This window comes from Musca domestica, unplaced genomic scaffold (genome assembly GCF_030504385.1).
Source record: "Musca domestica strain aabys unplaced genomic scaffold, Musca_domestica.polishedcontigs.V.1.1 2, whole genome shotgun sequence".
Taxonomy (NCBI): Eukaryota; Metazoa; Arthropoda; class Insecta; order Diptera; family Muscidae; genus Musca; species Musca domestica.
In genome coordinates, this window is record NW_026712249.1 from 15,833,029 (window position 1) to 15,859,850 (window position 26,822).

The 26,822-nt window shown below is 32.6% G+C and overlaps 1 protein-coding gene across 1 annotated transcript in view; it reads right to left on the bottom strand.

Annotated features, from left to right (window-relative positions):
• Window positions 1-23,832, bottom strand: part of LOC101887596 (protein singed) — a 120,082-nt gene extending 96,250 nt beyond the window's left edge. Inside the window, exon 1 of the mRNA XM_059121869.1 lies at window positions 23,794-23,832. The gene's annotated coding sequence lies outside the window, so the exon portion shown is untranslated. The remainder of the gene's footprint in view (window positions 1-23,793) is intronic.
• Window positions 23,833-26,822: the final 2,990 nt, after the last annotated feature.

Genomic DNA, 26,822 nt, shown 5'->3' on the forward strand with positions numbered 1-26,822 from the left:
TTTACAAAGCATCAATATTTTTTCTTTTTTGTGTAGATCTTGGAATACTCCAAAATTTAACAAAATTGTGATAGAAAAATACAGCAGACCCACGTTTTCCCACATTTTCAACGAGCAATAATTACTTTAATTTTGGTGCCGATAAAAAAAAATCATATAATTTACCACGCCAATTTCTGACCAGATCTGCAAAATACTCCAACATTTAAGAAAAAATAATAGAAAATTATAACTGACTCATGTTGGGCGCCATATTCAACAAACAACAGTATTGACTCTGATTTCGGTGCTGATAAAAAATGCATTCACGCAACTATTTCTATTTGGGGAGACATAAAATAGGCGCAAATAAAAAAGAAACATGCGTGTGACAGAATACACGTTGGGCGCCATTTTCTTCTCTCGTCGCGATTGTAAAGTTATTTTCCCTAGATTACTATAAAGTATTAAGTACGAAGTCATATTATTAAAGAATGTGCCAGGAAATTCGATTATAAAGCAAAGAAATAGTGAGTGAACAGAACCCCACGTCGGGCGCCATATGAGCTACAAAATTCATATGTATTTTCTTTGCATTTTACAAAGCATCAATATCTTTTCTTTTTTTTTTGCAGATCTTGAAAACTCCCAAAAATTTAAGAGATTGTGATAGAAAAATATATGATACCCACGGTGGGCGCCATTTTCAACAAGCAGTGTAATTTTCCATAATTTTTTCTTCAAGTTTTGGATATTTTCAAGATCGGCACCAAAATCAAGGGCATCAGTATTATCTGTTGAAAATGGCGTCCAACATGGGTCAGTTATAATTTTCTATATTTTTTTTCTTAAATTTTGGAGTACATTCTTTGATTTTGGTGGCGATAAAAAAATCTTATTATTTACCACTTCATTTTTTGGCCAGATCTTCAAAACATTCCAAAATTTTAGAAGAAATTATAGAAAATTATAACCGACCCACGTTGGGCGCCATTTTCTTCAAACAAATCTGATTTAGTTCTTACTTTCAATTATTTTCCCTAGGCGCCATATGAAATACAATTATCATACGTACTTTCTTTGCTTTTTGCAAAGCATCAATTTTTTTTTTGCAGATTTTGGACCTCTTTCCTCCAAAAAAAATTTAAGAAATTGAAATAGAGAGTAATAAAAGACGCAGATTGGGCTCCATTTTCAACAACTTTCAACTAAAGGCTTTGATTTTGGTGCCCATAAAAATACATCTACGCAAGTATTTTTATTTGGGAAGATAAAGAATAGGCGCGAATATAAAAGATACCTGCATGTGACAGAATACACGTTGGGCGCCATTTTCACCCAACAAATTTCCTGATTTAGATCTTAGTTTCGATTGAAAAATTATTTTTCTTAGATTACTATAGATTAGTAAGGAGAAATATTTTTGAAGAATGTGTCAGGAAATTCGCTATTACAATAGAATTAAATATTATGTGCACGGAACCCCGAATTGGGCGCCATATGAAGTACAAATATCATACGTACTTTCTTTGCTTTTTGCAAAGCATCAAAAAATTTTTTTTGGAGATATTGCACCTCTTCCCTCCAAAAAAAATAGGAAATTGAAATAGAGAGTAATAAAAGACCCAGTTTGGGCGCCATTTTCAACAACTATAAACTAAAGGCTTTGTTTTTGGTGCCGATAGAATAGGTGCAAATATAAAAGATACCTGCATGTGACAGAACACACGTTGAGCGCCATTTTCACCAAACAAATTTCCTGACCTAGTTCTAAGATTGAAAAATTATTTTTTTTAGTTTACTGAAAAATATTAAGTAAGGAGTCATATTTTTAAAGAATGTGTCAGGAAATTCGCTATTACAAAGAATTTAATATTAGGTGCATGGAACTCCAAGTTGGGCGCCAAATGAAGTACAGTTAAAAAAATTATTTTCTTAGCTTTTTCCAAACCAACTTTATATTTTTTGACAAATCCTGAAAACCCCTAATAATTTCTGAAAATTAGATAGAAAATTAAAACTGACACAAGTTGGGCGCCATTCTCAATAAACAAGTCTTATGACTTTGATGTTGACGCCCATAAAAAATACATGAATTATTCATGCTGATTTAAATATTTCCCCAATAATTAAAAAAAAATAGAAAATTAAAACTGACCCACGTTGGGCGCCATTTTCAACAAACAAGTCTCATGGCTTTTATTTTGATACCGATAAAAATTACATGGACTCATCACGCTGATTAAAATATGCCCTATATCTATCCTATTTCATCTACGCCAAATAGTCCAAAATTTCTATGAATGCCCAGAGTTCAGACGGATTGAATTTAAGATTCCCCATGAAAGCCCCCATTCAACCAGGTTGAATTGAAGTTTTCCTGAACTCAGGTAATGTTTTTTTTTTTTTTTTGGAAATTTTTGAAATTATTTTAAGCTTTCAAATCCGTTTTCAAATTTTACTACAATTTTCCTTTTCTAAAAAAATCAATATTTTATTGATTTCGAATTTTATTGCCTTACATCCCTAAATTCGAATTTATGACCCTGAGCGGCATGGGATTCTAATGTCTTTTCATATTTCCTTTGGAGGAACGTCAGAGAATTTCAAAAAACTTGATTTTTCAATGATTTGATAGCTTCCGCTGGAAAACCGGAAATCAGGTACAAATTGAAATACTCCCCCCTCCGCCACACACCTAACTTCTTTGGTCATGGCTTGGCAAAGGGGATCCATAGCAAACAGCAGAACTTAGCTGATAAGTAAATGACTAGGCTAGTCAAAGCAATTTATTGATGATGACATTTGAGTTGTTGAGTAGAGGGAAACAGCGTATTCGGGGTCCCACAGAAGCTCAGCGGACGTACTCAAGCGCAGTCACATTTTGTAGCGTTTTAATGGTTTCTTGAGCCACTCGAAATGGTCGGGGTGTACCCCATCGAATGCCTTCGTGCATTTTAAACGACTTGCATTGCTCACTTGACAGACACTCAGACCGGGCTTGCCGGCATGTCGCCGCTTGCCGATTGCACTAATGTCACACAGGCCGGCATATCAGCTTGGATTTGTGTTGCTGCTATGGAGTAGGAAGGAGAGGGGGAAGACTTGAGGAAATGTCAAAGAACTGTTTCGATGTTTTCTTTTTTTATTTTTGTTTTCTGTTAAGCAATCAAAAATAGCAACAGAAGGTTTAAAGGAAGCGGAATGAGTAGCAACAGCAACAGACAGACAGACAGAGGTAGAAGCCTATCGTAAAAATGCCGCATATGTTTTTTATTTATTGACTGGCTGCCGGGCTGCCTCATCAGTCTTCGAAGACCGAGTTGGGGTGGTGTTTGGATGGAACACATTTAAATGCTAAGTGTGCATAATCGCTTTAGTGTTGTTATTGTTGCTTTTGCATGGTTTATATTTATTTTCTTGAAATTTATGGCCGATGATGGTTTCTTTGTGTTCCGAGAAGTTATGGAAACGCCCTTGAAAGCAGTTGCTATTTTTACACAGAACTCCATTTCTATGATCTGCACTTCACTTAAGTTGAAATAATGAAAAAATATATACAATTCAGCAAAGTTCTGGAAACTTGTATTCAATCGGGTTGAATCGGGTAATTTCTTTGGGAAAACCCATTCAGCCACGCTGAATTATAGATTTCCTCTGGAATTTAAATTCGGCTAGACCGAATAGAAAATTTTCATGGGAAAACTTCAATTCAACCTAGATTTGAAAGCACTTGTCATAGGAAATACTAAAGTGAGCATAGTTGTAGAAAGTATTTTTTATCGGTACAAAAATCTAAGCTATCAGCCTTGTTTGTTGAAAATGGCGCCCAACGTGAGTTTGTTATATTGTTCTTTCTCAATTTTTATAAATAATTTTCTATCATATATTCTCAAATAAAAATAGTTACATGAATTGATTTTTTAGTGGCAGCGAAATCAAAGCCATCAGTATTGTTTGTTAAAAATGGCGCCCAACGTAGGTCCCTTATATCAATTTTTTAAATTTTTGGAAAGGATTCGTCATAGGAGATATTTATTTTAGCATAGTTGCATGAATGTATTTATCTCGGCAACAAAATTAAAGCCATCAGCCTTGTCTATTAAAAATGGCGCCCAACGTAGGTCTCTTATATCATTTTTTTTTAAATTTTGTAAAGGATTCGCAATAGGAGATATTTAATTTAGCATAGCTGCAAGAATTTATTTTGTATCGGCAAAAAAAACAAACCATCAGCATTGTTGAAAATGGCGCCCAACGTGGGTCTGTTATATTTTCCTATATCAATTTTTGAACTTTTTGGAGGATTTTAAGATCTGCAAAAAATTATTTATGATTTGAAAAAAATTGAAATGAAGAAAAATTATTTATTCAATGATTTTTTGTACTTCATATGGCGCCCGACGCGAGGTTCCTCCCGCTCAGCGTTTATTTTATTTGTATTAGCCAATTTCTTGGAATATTCTTAAATAATGTGACTCCTTACCTATCTTAGTAATATAGGGAAAATATCTTTACAATCGAAACTAATATCCAGATCAGGAGATTTGTTTCATGAAAATGGCGCCCAACGTGGATTCTGTCTCACAAACATGTATATTTGTTAATTTGTGTCTATTTTATCATATTTTCTCAAATAAAAATAGTTCGAAATATATACTACTTTCCAGAGAACGGCCCTTGTAAGCCATCATCCACACCAAATATGCCTGATGAGCCGCTTAACCAACGGCGAAACGCGTCGCATAGTGGTGAGTGTGTGATAGTGTCTATCTGGCTTTCCTTTTCACTGCAAATTTCAGATCATTAACCTGACCTTTTCACTGCAAATTTCAGACCATTTGTTAAAAATGGCGCCCAACCTGGGTCTTTTATATTTTCCTATCCCAATTTCTAACATTTTTGAGGGAATTCAAGATCTGCAAAAAAAAAAATATTTATGCTTTGCAAAAGCAAAGGAAATGTGTATGATGTTTGTACTTCATATGGCGCCCAATTCGGGGTTCCGTCCACTTGATATTTATTTTGTCTGAAATAGCCAATTTCCTGGAACATTCCTAAATAATGTGACTCCTTGCCTATCTTAGTAATATAAGGAAATATCTTTACAGTCGAAACTAATAACCAGATCAGGAGATTTGTTTAATGAAAATGGCGACCAACGTGGAGTCTGTCTCACACATGCAAATTTGTTAATTTCTCAAATAAAAATAGTTTTCATTTAAGTATTTTTTATCGGAACCAAAATTAAAGGCATCAATATTGTTTGTTGAAAATGGCGTCTTTTATATTTTTCTGTCCCAATTTCTACAACTTTTGGGGGAATTCAAGATCTGCAAAAAAATATTTATTTATGCAAAAAGCAAAAGAAAAACGTATGATTATTGTACTTCATATGGCTCGTTTTCATGAATGCATATTTTTTCTCCCACCATTAGTCATCAGCATTGTTTGTTGTAGATGGCGTCCAACGTGGGTCTGCTATATGTTTTTATATTAATTTTATAAATTTTGTGGGGGTTTCCAAGATCTACCAACAAAAAATATTGGTGGTTTGCAAAAAGAACAGAAAATACATATGGCGCCCAACTCTGGGTTCAGGTTCGGTTGGGGGTTTTCTTTATAGTAGCCATTTTCCTGGCATATACTTAAATAATGTGACTCCTTACCTGATACTTTGTAGTAATCTAGGAAAAATAACTTTGCAATAGAAAATTATCATAACCAGATCAGGATATTTGTTTGATTGATTTGAAACATGTATCAGTTTTTTTATGTAAATGGCGCCCAACGTGGATACTGCCTCAAAAATTCATTTGTTTTTTATTCGAGTCTTTTCTATATCTTCTCAATTAAAAATTAAATTCTAAAATACACTTTGTAAAGAATAGAAGCATTTTCGTGTACTGAAATGAAAATGGCGCCCAACATTGGGCTCGATTCTTTACGATTTTAAAAAGTTATGCTGAAATACCAACTTGTTCTTAAATAATGATGATGTTTACCAACTTAACTTTCTAGGAGAAATATCACTTTTATTTGTAATAAGAATCCAATTCAAAATAATTGCTTTTAGTGGCGCCCAATGTGTTTTTTTTTTTTTTTTGCAATTTGTGCTCCAACTTTTAACCTATATATCCTGATTCGGATTATGTCCAATATCTACGCATAGAAAGTAAACTAATCTTTGTATTTTGTAGGGGATGAATATTATTCACTTTAGTGGGTGAAATGGCGCCCAAGCTGGTACCGGTCGTAATTATTATTTTATTAAAAATTGTCTACTGGATTTTACGGATGTTGTCCATGATGATCTACACAGGGAAAGTAAACTATTGTTTGTAATTTGTAAGGATAAATAGTCTTGGTTTTAGAAGTTGAAATGGCGCCCAAGCTGGGACTGATCGTAATTATTATTTTTGTTGAAAATTATCTACATTATAGAGTTGTTATTACATAAACTCCTTGCACAGAGATCGAAAACCCGTTAAATGGTGAAAGTGGTGCCCAACGTGTGCTCTAATTTATATTATTGTAATTTTTTTCTGATTCCTATAATTGCAAGGTTAGCTGAAGAAGGGTAAAAATATCACAGTACAAATTCAAATCAAAATAATTGCTTTTAGTGGCGCCCAACGTGTTTTTTTTTCGCAATTTGTGCTCCAACCATGCTTTAACCTAATTATCCTGGATTTTTTGCAGTTTGTCCCAAATCTAAACATAGAAAGTAAACTAAAGTTTTATTTTGTAGGGATAAATGCATTTCGTTTAAGAAGTTGAAATGGCGCCCAAGCTGGGACTGGTCGAAATTTTCGTTGTTTTTGGTTGGATATTGAATATTGTCTACATTATTGAGTTATTATGTCATAAGCTCCTTGCGCAAAGATCGAAAACCAGTAAAATAGTGAAAGTGGCGCCCAACATGTGGCCTGATTCATATTATTATAAATATTTCTGATTCATATAATTATAGGCTTAGCTGAAGAAGTTTTTTACGACTAAATAAGGTTTTCCATTGGAAAACTTTAATTTACCTTAGATTATATTAAAGTTGTCTTGTCTAAATTTAACGTTGCTGAATCGCAATTTTCATTCAGCCAACAAACATCCCTTTTTTGGCCATTAGACAACAACCCTTAATTAAACGGCTTTAACAACTTAAAAAATCCATAATTTGTTGACACACTACCCGAAAGATGGAGAGGGGGAGATTTTGAGTGGGTGTTTTGGTTTGGGTGCAGCCGTTGTTGGCCTGCCTGCCTGGTTGCGTTTTTGTGGAGGGTGTTGATTTTTTTGTGCTGTGAATTACCTTAAATTTATCAAAATCTACACAATTGTAAATGACTTGGGATACGTGCAGAAATTGTAGAAGATTTTTGAGGTGTGTATTTCGGTTCGAAGAAAAGGCATAGAACACAGAAAAACACACCCCCTTGGAAACCCTTGGCAGCAAATGGATGGAAGGATGGTTGGTTGGATGAAGCGAAGGACTCAGCCTGGTATACAGATAAGGGAAAGAAATAAAATTTAATCACCATGAAATGTAATGCGAATGCGAATGAAATGAAATACATTTTATTTTGGAAATTACCAGCAGGATAATGACAAAATGACAACAAAAAAAGCCGCCCTCCTTCACACAAGTCAACCACCGCCCCCGTGACTGCAATTCAACTGAAAAATGGAAGTGTTGAAGTCATTCATATGTGAAGAACATCGTTTTCATTTCTCAGAAGGAACGGTTCAAGGAAGTCTTAAAGGTGGATGAGGTGCGGCTAAATAGGCCTGCTTGCCGGCCGGACTGCTAATGTAATGAGTCACCTGTGGGTAATTCAAAAAGTTTTTTTATTTGTCAGCTTTCCAAAAACAAAATCCGAATATCCTTAAATTTATGTGTCAACCAATCCCTGAAAATTCGCCGTATCTCCTTATGACGTGTCCTCACTGCCATAGTTTACCACTTGGTGGGCAATAATCTTCATTGAGATAACAGCAAATCTTCTTCGAATAGAAAACAACGCAAAAAGCCACATTTGCACGAAATCGCTGGTAATTTTCAAAACTGTTAAACACAATTTTTAATTGCTTTTCTGGGTAATTTAAGTAATGGACGAAAAGCGATTCGCTGCGGGATGTTAAATAGGAAATTCTCCGTCCCCTTTCAACCGGGTTAAATTAAATGGTTTCCATGGACAATCCGTATATAAAAATCTTATTCAACCGAGCTGGATTAAAGAATTCCTAGAGAAAATTCAAAATAATCTGAATCTGCAATCTCTGTGCAGGGGGTATAATATTCATAAATTTAAAAAAAATAAAGGTGGGCACTGGTCATAGCTTGGGCGCCACTTCAACTTTCAAAAAAAAAAAATACTGTTTATCCTTGAAAAATCTAAACTTATATTGGATAAATGTTAGACAAAATTTGAAAAATAATTAGAACATAAAGATATATGTATTGGAAATTGTGACCAGAAGGGGTTGGCAGATCTTACGTTAGCAAAAATATTTGGATTTTGTGAAAGAGCTAGATGCCTATTTCGCTTTCTCTGAGCGTTTTGTTTTTCAAAATCTTGAACCCTTTGTGGGGGAGGTACCAGAAGAAATGGTCCGATCTTTTTTAACAGATCTTGTGTTGAAGGGAATATTTAGGTGTGCCCAGTCTGAATGGAATTGTTTGTTAATTTCGTGATTTATGAGCTCCATGGGTATTAAAAATTTTGACCCTTTGTGGTGGAGGTAGCAGAAGGAGCTGACCGATTCATCCCATCTTCATAGCAGATCTAGTGTTAGTAGAAATAATGGAATGTGTGAAGTATAAAGAGAATCTGATGCTTATATCGGATTTTATGATCGTTTGGATGTTCAAAATTTTGATCCTTTATGGGGGAGGTACCAGGAGGAATAGTTCGATCTCTACCCTTTTTATAACAGATCCTCTGTTGATAGAAATATTCCGATGTACCAAGTCTAAATGGAATCGGGTGTTAATTTCAAGTTTTATGAGCTTCAGGAATATTCAAAATTTCGAACATTTGTGGGGGAGGTACCAGAAAGAGTGGATCGATATATCCCATCTTCATAGCAGACCTTGTGTTAGTAGAAATAATGGAATGTGTGAAGTATAAAGAGAATCTGATGATTATATCGGATTTTATAAACATTTTGGTTATTCAAAACTTTGAACCTTTGTGGGGGAGGTACCAGAAGGAAAAGTCCGATCTCTACCGTCTTTATAACACATCCTCTGTTGTTTGAAATATTCAGATGTGCCAAGTCTAGATAGAATCGTATGTTAATTTCGTGTTTTATGAGCTTAATGGATATTCAAAATTTCGACCTCTTGAGGGGGAGGTACCAGAAGCAGTGGACCGATATATCTCATCTTCACACCAGAATTTGGGTTAATAAAAATATTGTGATTTGTGTAATTTGAAGAAAACCGGATGCTTATTTCGAATATATGGTCATTTTGGTTATTCAAAATTTTGACCTTTTGTGGGGGAGGTACTAGAAGCAATGGTCCGATCTCTACCAACTTTATAATAGATCTTGTGTTGATGGAAATATTGATATGTGCCAAGTCTGAATGGAATCGGATATTAATTTCACGTTTTATGGGCATCATAAATATTCAAAATTTTGACCCTTTGTGTGGAAGGTACTTAATGGAGTGGACCGATATTGTCCATTTTCGCACCTGACCTAGCATTGATGCAAATATTAGGATTTGCAAAGTTGGAGCAAAATCGGGTTATCCTTTCTCTTTCTTTCTTTGAAAATTTTGATCTTTGGTGGGGGAGGTACCAGAAGGAGTGGACCGATATATTCCATATTAACACCGGACCTTGGGTTAATATAAATATTAGGATGTGTGAAATTTGATGACAATCGGACTCTTACGTCACATTTTATAAGAGTTTTAATTATTCCAAATTTTGACCCTTTGTTGGGGAGGTACTCGATGGAGTGGACCGATACTGTCCATTTTCGCATTTGACCGAGAACTGAGGCAAATATTAGCATTTGCAAAGTTGGAGCAAGATCGGGTTATCCTTTCTCTTTCTACGCAATAAATTATTTTCTTTGAAAATTTCGATCTTTTGTGGGGGAGGTACCAGAAGGAGGGGACTGATATATCCCATCTCCACACCAGACCTTGGGTTAATAAAAATATTGGGATGTGTGAAATGTAAAGTTAATCGGATTCATAGATTACATTTTATAAGAGTTATAATTATTCAAAATTTTGACCCTTTGTGGGGAAGGTACTTGATGGTGTGGACCGATATTGTCAATTTTCCCACCTGGCCTAGCACTGATTCAAGTATTACGATTTGCAAAATTGGAGCAAAATCGGATCATTCTTCCTCTGTCTGGGTAAAATAGTAAATAAATAAAGTAAAATATTAATTTTGAAAATTTCGATCTTTTGTGGGGGAGGTACCAGAAGGAGGGGACTGATATATCCCATCTCCACACCAGACCTTGGGTTAATAAAAATATTGGGATGTGTGAAATGTAAAGTTAATCGGATTCATAGATTACATTTTATAAGAGTTATAATTATTCAAAATTTTGACCCTTTGTGGGGAAGGTACTTGATGGTGTGGACCGATATTGTCAATTTTCCCACCTGGCCTAGCACTGATTCAAGTATTACGATTTGCAAAATTGGAGCAAAATCGGATCATTCTTCCTCTGTCTGGGTAAAATAGTAAATAAATAAAGTAAAATATTAATTTTGAAAATTTCGACCTTTTGTGGGGGAGGTACCAGAAGTAGAAGATCGATATTGCCTATCTCCGAACTCGATATAAGTTTGATAATAATATTGCGATGTACCAAGTTTGGACCAAATCGGATACTCCCTTAGAGAGTTATCGTGGGCACCAGCCAGCCAGGCAGACGGACAAACGGACATCGCTAGACCGACTCCAAAAGTCCTGAAACGGATTTGGTCCAAAGAGACCTAGGTTCTAAAAACATTACTTCGATGAGGCACGTTTCGGCCGTATCAAATGACATATAACCTCTCTAGCCATATGGCTGAGGATATAAAAATATAACAATCCCACGTTGGGCGCCATTCTCTGGAAACAAGGCTGTTAGTCCCAAATATTAAATTTTCAATGAAAGCTTGGTCACAAGAACAACAAACATTTTCTCTGAAATTAAAATTGATGGCAACAACAAAATCCTCTTTCAAAACAAAAGCCCTAATGCCGAGCACACACAGGGAATTCCAAATTACATTTTGTGAACAAAAAAAAAGATAATTCCAAAAATGAAAGGACAAAGAGGCAATAGCATCAATGACGGCACAACACAAGCAACGTGCCGGGCGGCAAGAGCATCAGGACAACAGAAAAGACAAGAGGAGCACACGCCCCAAAAAAAACCCGGCACATAGCACCGTTGCTACATGGAAATCCAGAGCGCACACCAAAAATCTCCTGAGAGAGAGGAAAAATATGGAATTCCGCATAAATGGAGATGAATATCCGGCAATAATAATAATAGAAACAGGAAACAGGATTTCAACAAACAAAGCAAAAACATAACAGATACACAAAATATGGACATGTGAATACAAAGAGAGATAGAGAGCGAGAGAGAGAGAGAGAGATACACATAAAAAGAGAAACACATGGCAACCAAATGGATGAATGTGGCACTAAACACTCCCCCGAAAGGGGAAAATTGCAAATGAAAGCCGGCCAGCCGGTTTGGAAAAACACCCCAAATATGCTGACATGAAACAGAGCAAAGATAATGCAAACGTAATATGTTCAATGAGAATCTAATCAATTAGTACGGAATTGGCATTGGCAGCATTAATGAGCTGTACCGCTGCTGCACCAGCACCAGCACCGACACCATCATCGTCATCGCCATAGCCATTCCATAGAAAATCGAAAATGCTAAACAATTTCATGGAGTTCTTCAACTGATTATTATTTTTTTCAGATTTTCTATTCAGGCGTGTTGCATCGTATGTTTTTGTTGTTGCTGCGTTGTGTGGAGGGGAAAAATGCCGTTCAACTGCATTTCTTCATCACTCCATTTCAGTTTTCTTTTTTTTTTTTTCTTAGCTCTCTGTGATTTTTTCCTTATCAAAACTATTCATATGCTTGAAGGCCAGGGATGGGAGGCTTGAATTGCAAAAAAATAAAAATCTGGGGATTCCTTTTCTTAAGGATATCTCAGAATTACTGAAACCTTTACTTCTTCAAATTAAAGGAAGCATAGGTACTAAATATGGGGTTCTTTTAGTTTTTGATTGGTTTTTTGAACATTCGTACTAAAAGCGTACGAAATGTACTAAAAATTGAATACTTTGTATTGGACAAACGGAATGAGCTAGAATTCTAAAATTTGAAATGAGAGTCACCAAACCAATTGCGAAAAAAATACGTTGGGCGCCACTTAAATATTTTTTTTTTCTTATAGAATGAAAATAACAGCAAACGCAAAAAGGGGATATAATTCCGGGTTGGCGCCATTATTGCCCAGATATTTTTGAGTGTCTAGCAATTTACCATAAATTAGTAGAAAGCAAGGCTCAAAGTTCACATCGTTCTAAACTATGTCGGGTAATGAGTTAACGGCTCTCGAAATTAAAAAAAAATAGAAAAATATTACAGATCCACGTTGGGCGCCATTTTTAAAAAACAAGTCTCATGGCCCAAAAACCTGCCGCGTAATGGGCTAGGGACTAGCAAAAATGTAAAAAAAATAAAATGGAAAATATAACAGACCCACCTTGGGCGCCATTTTCAGCATACAAATCTCATGGCTCACAAACTCACCGAAAAAATTAAAAAAAAATATAAATAAAATTAAAAAAATAGCCCATGTTGGGCGCCATTTTGAACAGACAATTCTGAAGGCTCCAAATCATTCCGGTTAATGGGCTATTGTCTCGAAATGATTTAAAAAAAAATAGAAAAATGTTACAGACCCATTAAAAAAACATATCTCATGATTCAAAAACATGCCGGCTAATGTTCTTTCGCCTGGCAAAAATTTAAAAAATAAAACAGAAAAATATGACAGATCCACTTTGGGCACCATTTTCGACAAACTAGATCAGTTCTTACTGATGGAGTGCAGGATAGATGCATCAAAGGATTTTTGGAAATTCGAACTTTAAGGTTACGAAAAGTTCTAAAATCGTACTAAATTTCTAAAATGGTACCATTTGGTATTATGTGAACGTAGAGAGCTAAAAACTAACAATTTGGGATGAAAATGAAAATTGGACTGTAAATTTGATATATGACAGCGGTTTTGGAAAAATGTACGAAGTGTACTAAATGGTACTACATTTAGAACAGTTTTGTACCATTTGGTATTATGTGAACGTAGAGAGCCAAAAAATTGAAATTTGGTGTGAGGATCAAAATTGGAAAGTAATTTTGATATATGAAAGAGGTTTCGGAAATGTATACCAATTGTGCGAACTGTACTAAATGGTACTACACTTGGTACCATTTGGTATTATGTGAACGTAGAGAGCTAAAAACTTGAAATTTGGTGTGAGCATCAAAGTGGAAAATTAAGTTTGATGAAGGTGATTTTGGAAATGTGTACTAAGTGTACGAACTATACTAAATGGTACTAATTTTAGAACAGTTTGGTACCATTTGGTATTATGTGAACGGACGGAGCGAAAAATAATTATTGAAATTTTGATATGACAATCAAAGTTGCAAATTAATATCGATATATGAAAGAGTTTTTGGAAAAGTGTACTAAGTGTTCAAACTGTACTAAATGGTACTAAATTTAGAACGATTTGGTTTATGGAGAACGGATGTAGCTGGAATTTTGAAAATTTGTACTGGGGTCCCTGTTGATGGTAGGTTTGTGATAAAGAGATGGTTTTGAAAATATGTACTACAAGTACACGAAAAGTACTAAATAGTACCATAGTTGGTGCAATTTGGGTATTGATACTAAATATTACGATATTTAGTACAATTTGGTATTGGATGAACCGATAGTGCTTAAAATCTGACATTTGGTATTTGGATCCCTGTTTATGGGTATCCTACACATATGAAGGTGGTTTCGGAAATGTGTACCATAACTGTACAAAAAGTAAAGAATGGTACTATATTTGGTATTAGGTGCAGGGATGAGGATAAAATTCTGAAATTTGATATATAGATAACTTTTGGTATCTGAGGTTGAGATTTAACAATGGTTTGGAAATGGGTCCTGTATTTGTACTAAAAAGTACTAAATTGGGTATTGGATGAAGGTATAAAGCTGGAATCAAAAAACTTGATATTGAGGTCTCTGTTAAGATCTTGAATTGAGATATGAAGGTGGTTTTGGAAATGTGTACCATAATTGTACGAAAAGTGCTACATGGTACTAAATTTGGTATTAGGTTAAGGGATAGGGTTGAAATCATGAAATTTGATATTTAATTCTTTTTTCGTATCTGTAATTGAGATTTGGCGGTGGTTTGGAAATGCGTCCTATATTTGTACGAGAAGTACTAAATGGTACTAAATTTGGTATTGAGTAAAGGGATAGGACTGGAATCCTCAAATTTGGTATCTATTGGTTTCTGGAAGTGATATATGTTATGAAAATGCTATACGTGTACAGATGGTTAGGGAAATGCTATAGTTGTACGGAAAGTACAAAAAATAATAAATAGCATTAAATTTGGAATTAGGTGAAGAAATAGAGCAAAAATCCAGAAATTTTATATAAATCTCACTGTTGCGATTTTGATATGCAGGTGTTTTGGAAAGTACCAAATGGTACCATATTTGGTATTGGATAAAGGGATAGGGCTATAATCCTCAAACTTGATATTCATGCCTCTGTTGATACCTGGAATTGAGATTTGGAGGTGGTTTTGGAAACGTGTACCATAATTGTACTAAATGGTACTAAATTTTGGTAATGGGTGAAGTTAAAGACTGAAATCCGGAAATTTGAAATTGAGGTCACTGCTGGTGTCGGTGGTTGAGAGAAGCAGCCGGTTTTGGATATCCGTACGATAATTGTACAAAGTGGTACTAAATTTGGTAAAACCATAATTGTACTAAATGGTACTACATTTGGTAATGGGGGAAATTAAAGATTTTAAATCCTGATATTTGATATTCAGGTCTCTCTTGGTATCTGGAATTGAGATATGGACGTGGTTTTCGATATGGGTACAATAATCGTACGAAAAGTACTAAATTTGACATTGGATGAAGGGATAGGTGTGGAATCCTCAAAATTGATATTGAGGCCTCTGTTGGTATCTGGAACTGAGATATGGAGATGGTTTTGGAAATGTGTACTATAATTGCACGAAAAGCGGAGAATAGTACCAAATAATACCTCCATTGCTAAGGAGGGAATAAAAGAGCTAAAATCCTGAAATTTGATATTGAAGTGTCTGTAGGCATCTGGAATTGAGATATGGACGTGTTTCTGAAAATGTGTACTATTATTGTACAAAAAGTACTTAATTGTACTAAATTTGGTACTGGGTGTAGAAAAAGAGCAAAAATCCTCAAATTCGATATTGAGATCTCCGTTGGCATCTGAAATTGAGATATGGAAGTGGTTTTGAAAATGTGTACCAAAAATTGTACTAGAATTACTTAATAGTACTAAATGTGGTAGTGGGCGGAATTAAAGAGCTAAAATCTTGAAATTTGATATTGAGGTTTCTGTTGGTATCTGGACGTGGTTTTCGATAAGGGTAGGGTAAGGTAAGGGAAGAGTACTAAATTTGGTATTTACATTGAATTTGCTATACAAATAGGTGCGGAGTTTTCCCCCCTTAGCCATATGGCTAGGGAGGGAATACAGGGTGAGATAAAAAAAACTGCAACCAACTTCAGTCTGCTGTCATTTCTAAGCCACTCGTCCGGCAGCTGTTAAAATTATTCCAGTGATAGCTCATTTTGGTGAGAATTTTCCAGAAAAAAAGTTATTCCTGAGGGAATTGAAGCGTGATAGTGTGATTTCTTTATATTTGGCTAGAAAACCACAAGTGACTATCGTTGGAGAACTCCAGCATTTAAATGTGAATAAATCTTTTGTGTCTCGAATCATCGCTCGTTACCGTGATACTGGTAGCGTAGCCCGAAATCAAGGTAGTGGACAGAAGAAAACAGCAACATCAGCAGAAATGGTTCGAAAAACATAAAGAAGCGACTTGATCGAAACCCGCTTCGTAGTGGTCGCAACATGGCTCGTGAGCTGAACATATCGCAATATTCCATTCGGCAAATATGGAAAAAAATAAGCTCGAATTGCAAAAAGTGCAAGAACTTACACCGCCACAGAAACAAATTAGACTCAAAAGAGCTTGGCCGAAAGCGTTGAACTGTCGAATTTAGTTTTCTCCACCTCCGATGAGAAAACATTTGTTGTCCCGCAGTTTGTTAACAAACAAAATGATCGTGTTTACTTGCCAAAGAGGTCAGTCAACTGAAAATGTGCACCTTCGGTTGGCCACCAAAACTCAAGCACCGGCCATGGTGGTGACGGTGTGGGCCCCCATAACAGCCGATGGTCGCTCTCCGCTCGTATTAATCGACCGTGGCATCAGAATAAATGCCGAATATTATATTGAAAATATTTTGGAGGGTGTATTAAAGCCTTGGGCTACAAACATTTTGGCCGCAGACCTTGAACATTCCAACAGGACTCAATACGCGCCACCCAAGAATTATTACAAAATGAGGTTCCTCGAGGTTCCTTCATTTTCAGCGCACAATGACCACCAAAATCTCCGGATACCAATCCGTTGGCCAAAAATGCCAAAGTGTTGAAAATATCACCTCAAGTAAGCGCTTCGCCGGTAATGGGCCAAAATACCGCGGAGCAACATTTGGGTAGCGTGTGACGGTTTCAATGGCCGTTTTAAGGTCATAATTCGTACCAAAGCACGACCAATTCGAACAAATCTAAACTTATTCCAAAATTAGATGCTATTTCCGACATTAAAAAAAAATGTAAAAATTAAGGCGTTTAACTTTGTTGCAGTTTTTTATCCCACCCTGTACATCAACATTTTTTTTTTTTTTGTAAACCAGCTGGACTCCAGTTAAAAACTTCAAATACAAAATTTCCGACAATTCTGCTGAAAAAAATTGGGTAAAGCTACAGAATACCGAATATAAAGGGGTACCATCGGGCTCTACCCGAAGTGGATTTACATTAATTGTTTTTTTTTTGCAGGGGAGTTATCCGTAACAACCTCCAAATACCAATTTCCAAACAATTCCGTTGAAAAATTTGCAGAAAGTTGTCGAAATGCTTAAAATAAAAGGAGGCTATAGGTTATATGGAGGCTATAGGAAAAAGTTGCCCAACATAGCCTATAGTTGAACCTGATCTAGGTTCAGACCCATAACGCATTTGTACCAAATTTCAGTACTCTAGCCCAATTCCGTCGGAAGATAACGTGATTACCACAGATGGACGGACAGACAGACGGATATAACTAAATCGGACTTTGTGGGGTCTAAAATGATTACTTCAATGAATGACAAACTTAATATACCCTCCATGTTATGGTGGAGGGTATAAATATAAAAAATTAAAAAAAAAAAAAAAAAAACAATTAAAAAAGCAGGTAAGCTTGGCCGGATCGAAATTTTAATAGTCTCCACCATTTATAGGGACTATACGAAGACGTGGACCTGTTTACGAAATTTTCATAGGGTGTAGTATCCATTACGAACTCTAAATGCGAAATTTGAAATTATTCCGGTGAATAACATTGCTGAAATTATCAAAATACCGAACATCGAGAGGTACCGTCTCATGCGGGCTATACGAAGACGTGGACCTGCATACAAAAATTTTTGTCCGAGACTGTAGTACCCATTACGAACTTTAAATATGAAATTTAAAATAATTCCGGTAAATAATGTCGCAAAAATCATGAAAATACCGAATATGGGGAGGTACCGTTATATGGAGGCTATACGAAAACCTTAACGCAACATGGTCCATTTACGAACATACCCTGCTACTGGTAAATATATATACTTTGTAGGGTCTATTATGAATATTTCGAGGAGTTACAAATGGAATGACAAAGCTAATATAGCCTCCATAGAATGGTGGAGGAGGGTATTAAAAAAATAAACAATTACTATTTCCCACATCAAAAAAATGATTTAAATTATGTCCTTTCCACATTTCCATCTCTGCAAATGGCAAGTCATACATCTATCCTATCATCAGCCAAACAACCAACCAATCATCCATCTATCTAACGCCAAACAACCGGTACTTTGGCTTTATTTCCAATGGCATTTGTCAGATATTTCCTAAAGGAAAAAACACAGAGACGGAGAAGAAAAGAAAGAAAGACAGAAATCACTGGCAGACAGTCACATAAGAAAATACTTCAAACAAACAAAAAAAAAAAAAAACAGAAGAAGAAAAAAAGAAAAATCAAAGCAAAAAAATGAACTAAGAAAAATTACAAGACAATTGTCTGCACTGCAAGAAGACCCTGAGAGTCTGGTTGTCTGTCTGTCCGCCCATCTCTGGGCTGCAGTGGCAACACAGGACTTTTGAATTAAACATGAGCTCAAATTAGTTTAAAACATGTTTTATTTGCCTCTGTCTTCGTATCACTCTCCTCCACCGTCTTGGTCTTTACTTCTCAGATGCTTTTCTTTTGGTTCCATCTTTTTTTTTTTTTTTTTTTTTTTTGAATGAAAATGGAATCTCAATTGCATTTGAAACCAAGAAGAAGAAATGCTGCCCATAGAGGCTTGAATATGAAAATACTAGGAAAATTGGCATTTCAATATGACCTCACCTGAAAATGAAATTGAATGAATGGGACGAAGAAATATTCTAAATTCCTTTGGAAAAAGAAATGAAAGAGTTGGCTAATTATAATTATTGTAATATTTTTTTATTAAAAAAAATCCACACTGAAATAAAAAATATAGAGAGGACACACAATCTGTTATGCCATAGGCTGCATTTACCGACTAAGAAAAAGGAATGAAATTTGGCTTGAAATTTGACGAATTTGAGAAAAACCATTCTGGCAATCGGCAAATTGCTGTGGTGCATGGAGTTTTTAATTTTTTTATGTGTAAATAAATTAATGCCCGCCAATTTTAAATTCTTCAGATTCAGGCAAAAGTCGCTCTTCAGATTTTTTTTTTTTTTTTTTTGAGAATTTTGGTTTTTTGAAAGAAACTCCAAAAATTTATATTTAGGGACGCCAAAAATATTCTCCAAATTCGTTAAAAGAACAAATAAAACGTATTCTAATTTTTATTTTATCTTTGAAAACTGTTGTATATGGGCTTTCTTTTTTTTTTGGCGATTTTGAAGCCATCAAAGGTATGGATGATTTTTTGATGTTTTTTTCTTGAAATATATAGCAAACAATATATCTGAGAACATGGGCCTAAGACAGCAACCGAGTCACGATATTAAAACCTAAACTCAGTGTCCTTAACTATAAAATTAATTAGGACTGAAATGACAACAGCGAAGTCATGATCGACTATTGAATAATAACAGAACAATATTGACAAAGTTGAACCGAAATAAGAGATAAAACGGGTTCAAGCTTGGGCGCCATTTCAACTTTTACAGCATATGCTATTTAGCCGTAAAAAAATGTAACTTCAACTACATTTTTATGGGTTTAGATATTGGAAAAATCTGAAAAATCGTAGAAGTCAAGCCCAGTTGGATCATCCATTACAAAATACACGTTGGGCGCCATTTAAAACCAAAAGATATTCTTGTTGGATATATTTTTAATTTTTTTTTATAATTAATAATCCGAACATCGTCGATCACCTTTGCTGTTTTATAAACAGCTGTAATTGGGAAGTTAAAAATTATCTGATTTTCCACACACATAGACAAGTTCTCAAAATGCTTTCAAGAAATTCCAAATCCGTGACCGATTTGATACCAAAGATTTAACTAGAAAATATGATCCCTCAAAAACGTTAGAGCAGGAAAAGGAAGGAGAAAAATAGGATTTTTCGCATTAAAAATCTGGAAGAAAAAATATGAATTCTTGGGAATTAAAAAACAACAAGAAAAAACGCTAAATTGACAATACTTGATGGTTTTATTAGAGAACTGTGTATAAACTGTTAATAAAATTAATAAAGATTAATACTTTAGCCAATTCAAAATGTTAAATATTTCGAAAAAAACGAGTTTTGTTAAAAAATCGAAAAAACGCCAAAACAAAAAATCGCCAAATTGAAACTATTGAGATTTTCAAAGGTTTAACTAGAAAAAATGTAAGAGCAGCTTAACTATGGAAACAAAAACATAATTTTTCGCATTAAAAATGTGGAAGAAAAAAATCTGAAATGTTTAAAATTTTATACAACCAGAAAAAACGCTATATTGATAATACTTGAAACTTTTATTACAGGGTCATGTTTTAAACTCTAAATAAGATTAGTTGAGATACATTAACCACTTCAAAAAGTTTACAAATACGAAAAAGGCTAGTTTTGTTAAAAAATCGATAAAAACGCCAAAACAAAAAATCGCCAAATTGAAACTATTGGGATTTTTTTAAGGTTTAACTAGAAAAAAATGTTAGAGCAGCTTAACTATGGAAACAAAAACATAATTTTTGCCATTAAAAATTTAGAAGAAACAAAAAACTGAATTCTTGGGCATTACATAGAATCAGAAAAAAAACGCTAAATTGATAATACTTGAAAGTTTTATTACAGGGTCATGTTTTAAACTATAAATAAGATTAGTTAGGATACATTAGCCACTTCAAAAAGTTTACAAATTCGAAAAAAAACTAGTTTCGTTAAAAAATCGATAAAAACGCCAAAACAAAAAATCGCCAAATTGAATGTATTTAGATTTTTAAAGAAGGAACAGTGTCAATTTATCCAGACCATTTTTCGTATTAAAATTCTAGGCGATCACTCTAAAAAAGTCACCAAAACTGAGTTCTATGGGATTACACACTACCAAGAAAAACGCTAAATTGATAATACTTGGAAGTGCTGTTAGAGGGCCATATTTAAACTTTATATAAATTTTCTAAGGATACATGGGTTTCTTCAAAAGGCTGCTAATCCAAAAAGGATAAGTTTAAAAAATATCACAAAATTGCCAAAATCCAAAATCGCCAAAATGAAACTATTTGCATTTTTTAAAGGAATTGTGTGAATTAATTGATACTTGTTCAAATTAAAATTAAACAAGTCACAATTTTGACTTTCTTCAGACACAACTTTTGCAGAGGTTTTGTTGTTAGGAAAAACATTAATATGTACTTAAATTGCCGGAAATCACAAACATAAAAAAATCGCCAAAATACATATTTTAGACAATAAGACAAGGACTTTGTTTCCGACAGTATTGCGTTATAGAAATGTTCAGCAAGGATATATTGGATACTTCAAAGGGTCTTAAATTGAAATAATTTCTTTTTACATTTCATACTTTTAAGATTTAAAAAAATCGCTAACTTGGCATTACTTGTTTAAATTAAAATTAAACACGACACATTTTGTGCTTACTTCAGCCAATAATTGTAAGGAAAATTATGATGGAATATATAATTCTTTGAAAAATAAAATCTGAAAAAGTCGAAACCCGAAAAAAACGCTAAAACTATTTCTTGGCAGATTCAGAAATTTGGCTTTGTTTCCAGCAGCCTTAAGTAGTTGATAAATTCAGTAAGCAAGCTTTGACTTCTCAAAAGGGATTTGAAATCTAAATTTACATAAAAAATATTAAAAAACCCCAAGCAGAAAAAATCGCCAAAATTCTCCTCGGGTACAGATATAAAAGGCATTTGTTTTCGCCATTATTAAGTCATAGAAAAGTTCAGCAAGCATATATTGGCAACGTCAAATGGTCTTAAAGCCAAATAATTGTTTATGTGTCATACTCTTAAGAATTCAAAAAATCGGTAAATTGGTATTACTTGTTTAAATTTAAATTAAACACGCTACAATTTCGGCTTTCTTTAGACAAATATTGTGGAGAAAATTGTGGGGGGTAAATATAATTATTTGGAAAGTAAAATCTGAGAAGTTCCCGGACAGAAAAAAAACGCCAAACTATTTCTTGGCAGATTCAGAAATGGGCAGTCTTAAATAATTGAAAATTCAATTAGCAAACATTGACTTCCCTAAAGGATGTAAAATATGAATTTACATAAAAAATATTAAAAACCCAAGCAGAAAAAAATCGCCAAAATTCTCCTTGGGTACAGTTAGAAGAGATCATCATTTCCTTCGAACTTTATTGATAGAGGAGTTCAGCAAAGATATATTAGCTGTTCGAAAAGGTTGTAAATCACAAAAAATGGGTGTAAAATCAATATTTTTCAGTAGTAAAAAAATCGCTAAATTGGCAATACTTGTTTAAATAAAAATTTTAATCTTACAATGAGTATTTTTTCAGCCATTAATTTTAGAAACGGTTTATTAAGGTGAAATATATAATTTTTGCATAATAATTCTAAAATTTTTAAAAATCCATGCTTTTTTGAAATCAAAAAATCGCTAAATTGCATTAATTTTTTTTATATTGAAATTGTAACATTGAAATCTGTACTTTCTTCAGCCATTAATTTTAGAGAAGGGAAAATGTATTAGGGAAAAAGTATTTTTTGTATAAAAATTCTGAAACTCACAAAAAAGAAAAAATCGCCAAATTACTTTTTGGAGTCCGCCAAAAAAATGGGATTGTTTTTGCAAATTTGAAATTATTGAATGATACATTAGCTACACAAGGGGGTTTAAATAAAAAAAAGTTTGAATAAAAAACCCATACCAGTGAGAAAACAAAAATCGCTAAGTTGCGATACTTTTTTTTAACTGAAATTTAAACATTAAAATTTGTGTTTTTTCAGCCACAAATTCTGATTTAATAGGAAGGGAAATTCATAAAAATTTGGGAAGTCACATAGAGAAAAAATCGCCAAAATTATTTTTGCTGACAACACGATAGGAACAATGGTTCCGCCAATATTGAGCTATTTAGCAGTTCAGCAAAGATTTATTACATAACCCAATGAGTCTAAAATGAAAAAAAAGATCTGTTTAAAACTCAAATCTTTGAAAAATCAAAAAATCCCTAAATTGGCAATACTCGTTTAAATAGAAATTTTAATATTACAATTTGCATTTTTCAGCCGTTAATTTTAGGAAAATTTTATAAAAAGAAAATATATTTCTTTGCATTAAAATCTTAAAAATTGCCAAAAATAGAAAAAAAAAAACGCCAAAATACTCTCTGTTTTTTTCTCCAGTCCCAAAAAATTTTGTAGACAAGTGTACGATTCAATAAAACTAATAATAACAACAACAACAACCATTACATATGTATGTAGGTACATACTTATTTTACAATGTACCACCTTTTCGCAGTGGTGTGTATAATACAAGCAATGACAACAACAACAACAACAGCAATTCCAGGCACACACGAGCCACCACGGGGAGAGAAAAATAAGGAAAAACAGGAACAACACGAACAACATGAAATAAAAATTGCAAACTGCAATGCCAATGTCGCGGATAATTAGGATAAAGAAGTTGGTCCGGCTAAATAAATAACAAAATGGGGAGAGAGCGCACGCACAAGGAAAGCCGGTTTAAAAGGAGAGAAGAGATAAACAAAAAATAATAAAATTTGAAAATAATTCAAATAAATTTTGAAAAAGAAAAAATTATTTAACATTTTTACAAATTTTATTTTTTCAATTTTTTTTTTTTTTAATTTCGGCTTTGTCTGAAAATCTGAAGAAAGCCACACTCGAAATTTTTAAAAATACCAAAAATTTGCACTCACTCAATTCTTTTGTTTCCCTCTTTTCAGATGGCGTTGAAGACTTTGATGATGGATGGCTAGTTGGTTAAATGACCGGCTGGTTGGCTGGCAGACAGACTGTTTCGTTGATTGGAAAATAAAATCCTTTGTTTAAATATTTGCGCTTTGATTTTTGGTTTTGTTTTTTGTTTCACTTTTCTTTTTGTTGCCACACTTCAATTTGTTGTTGTTGTTTTAAAACAATTTTTTTATTTTCGCTTAACCGGCTTCTCTAAACCTTTCTTCTTCAGATTTCTTTTTGCACACTTCTTAACTTCTTTCTCTACTTCTTTTATTGGTTATACTTCTTCTGTTACACCCTTTTTTTCTGAGGTGGCTGGCTGTCTTCCGAATTTTTGTTTGTTTGACAAAAAAATCCGCAGAAATGATTTTCTTTCTCAAAAATAATTATTTTTTAATTTCAAGGATTTTTTTATAAAGATTTTTTCAATCTTCCTTTTTCTCAGAAAATTTTTATTTAGCAAATGATTACTTTTCTTTGATGAAAAAAAAGACCGCTTTTATGACGACTCAAGCTAAGACAACCGCACTCAACCGCTCACGACTCTATACAAGATTCGAATGAATTCTCATTTCAATTGGTCTGCTCTTTTCTGTTCAAAAAAGTAAAGCCGGCTTTTTTCCATTCGGTTGCGTTGCGTGGTTGTGTGTCTGATTCGACTTCATTCCAACTGTATGACGAAACAGGGATGGAAAGCAACACCAAGTGTACACATTTTTTTTGGTACGTCAAACGAAAGTTATTTTGTAAAACAACTGAAATAAAAAAAAATATCAAAACTTGTAATTGGCTCTAATTTTAATTTTTTTTTTTTAAAAAAGAAAAGAAAAGAAAAAAAAATTAAAATTCTTTATTTAATGGTGCGAAAAAACAAAAATAGATTTGTTTTGCCATCACAAGAATGAATGAAGAATAATTATAAAGTTCGATAACGTTTGAAGCAGACATGTTGCATGGAGAAAATCGTGAGACGAGATGACGAGTTTCTAAAGACCAACAATAGTGGATTTTTTGTCATTATTTTTTTGAAAATCTAAAAAAAAAACATTTTTGTTATTTGTCACAAATTTATAAACGAGGACTTTTAAAATTTACATTTAACATTATATTTTGACTATTCGAAGCTAAATATTTTTCAAATATTTAAAGGAATATCCAAATGTGAAAATTAATATTTTTAAAAATGTCTTCGAACTTGATTAATTTTTAAAATATTAGTAGTTTTGAGATTTAAGTTGTCAGTGTTCTAAGTTTTCAAAAAAATTCTTATTAACTTAAAATTAACTTAAAAATTATTTTGAAAACTTAAAACACTGGCAAACGTGTTTTTATTTAAATCACAAAATTGCTAATATATTAGCAGATATTTTTAAATATTAATTTTAAAATTTGGGGTTTTAAAATATATTTATGGAAATATATTTATTTATTTAAGGTCGATGTATTTAAAATATTATCAATATCAATTTGGAATTTTAGACGATTTCGATTTTTTAAACTATTTTCAGAAAATGGATGTTTAGTCGTGGCTTTTTAGAATTTTCATTTTGAGTCATCGGTTTTTAAGAATTTGTATTTTTAGTTATGCATTTTTAAAAATAATCTTTCAAATTTAAAAAATCGCAGATATTATAAATATTTTTATTTTCTTCTTATTATTTTTTATTTATTAATTTAAAAAGCAATGTTTTAATTCAATTTAAATAAAATAAATATAAAAAATAAAAATAAAATAATAAATATGTATAGACGTAACATATGTATTATTTTATTTTTAATTATCTGCTTATTTTATTTTACTTGAACGAAATCATAGCTTTTTAAATAAAATATTTCAAAAATGTAACAGAAAAACAGTCAAGAATAGTCTGGAATTTCCAAAAAAAAAATATATGTAGATACATGTATATTCTTATTATTTTATAAATTAAAAATTTAAAATTTCAATTTGCAAAGAATTGAAAAAAATTATTTTTCAAATTATATTATAATTAAATTTAAAAATTATTTTCTTATTGTTTTAAATGCTGTTAGTTTCATGTTGTTCAATAGCCCAAGTACTTCTCAACATTCGGTATTAAAATATAATTTTTAATGTATTTAAAAAAAAAATGTTATTTTTAAAGCTACTTTTTAAAACAATTTTTTTCGAAGTCTTCGTTTTTTAAAAATACTGCTTTATAATTTTTAGTGGATTTTTTTTAAATATTGTTTTCCACATTAAAATATTATTTTTCAAAATAAAATGTAATTTTCCAAATAAAAATATAATTTTTCAATTTACCAACTTTTTTTTATTTTACAAAGTTCGCTATTTAAAAAATACTTTTCCAAATAAAAAACATCATTTTTCAGATTTATTTTTTTTTTAATTTAATACAATTTTTCATATTTAAAATTTTAATTTTTTTAAATGTGGTTTTTTTAATTCAAAAATGTCGTGGAGTTTTTTATTACAATTAATTTTTTTTATTTTTCAAACTAACAAAATCGCCTCAATTTGTTTGTAATATACTTTTTTAAAATTAATATATTATATAATATTCCAATTTTAAAGACATATATTTTAAAAATTTTAATTTATAAAAAAATATATTTTTTTCAAATTTCAAGAAATTTATTTTTCAAATTTTAGCAAGTCGTGAATTTTGTTTAAATAATATTCATTATTTAATTTTTTTTCTTCTAAATTAAAATACTTTTTTATATTTTAAATTCAAATACTATTTGAAAAAAAATATTTTTCAAATAAGAAACATTATTTTTCAGATTTGTTATTTATTTAATTTAATATAATTTTTAATATTTAAAATTTTAAATTGCAAAGAATTGAAATATTATTTGTAAAATTAAATTATATTCAAAAAATATTCTTATATTTTTAAATGTTTTCTTTTTTTAATTCACAATGTTGTGAATTTTTAAAAATATTGTTATTCAAATTAATATTTTAATTTTTCAATTTTAAAGTAATACATTTTTTGATATA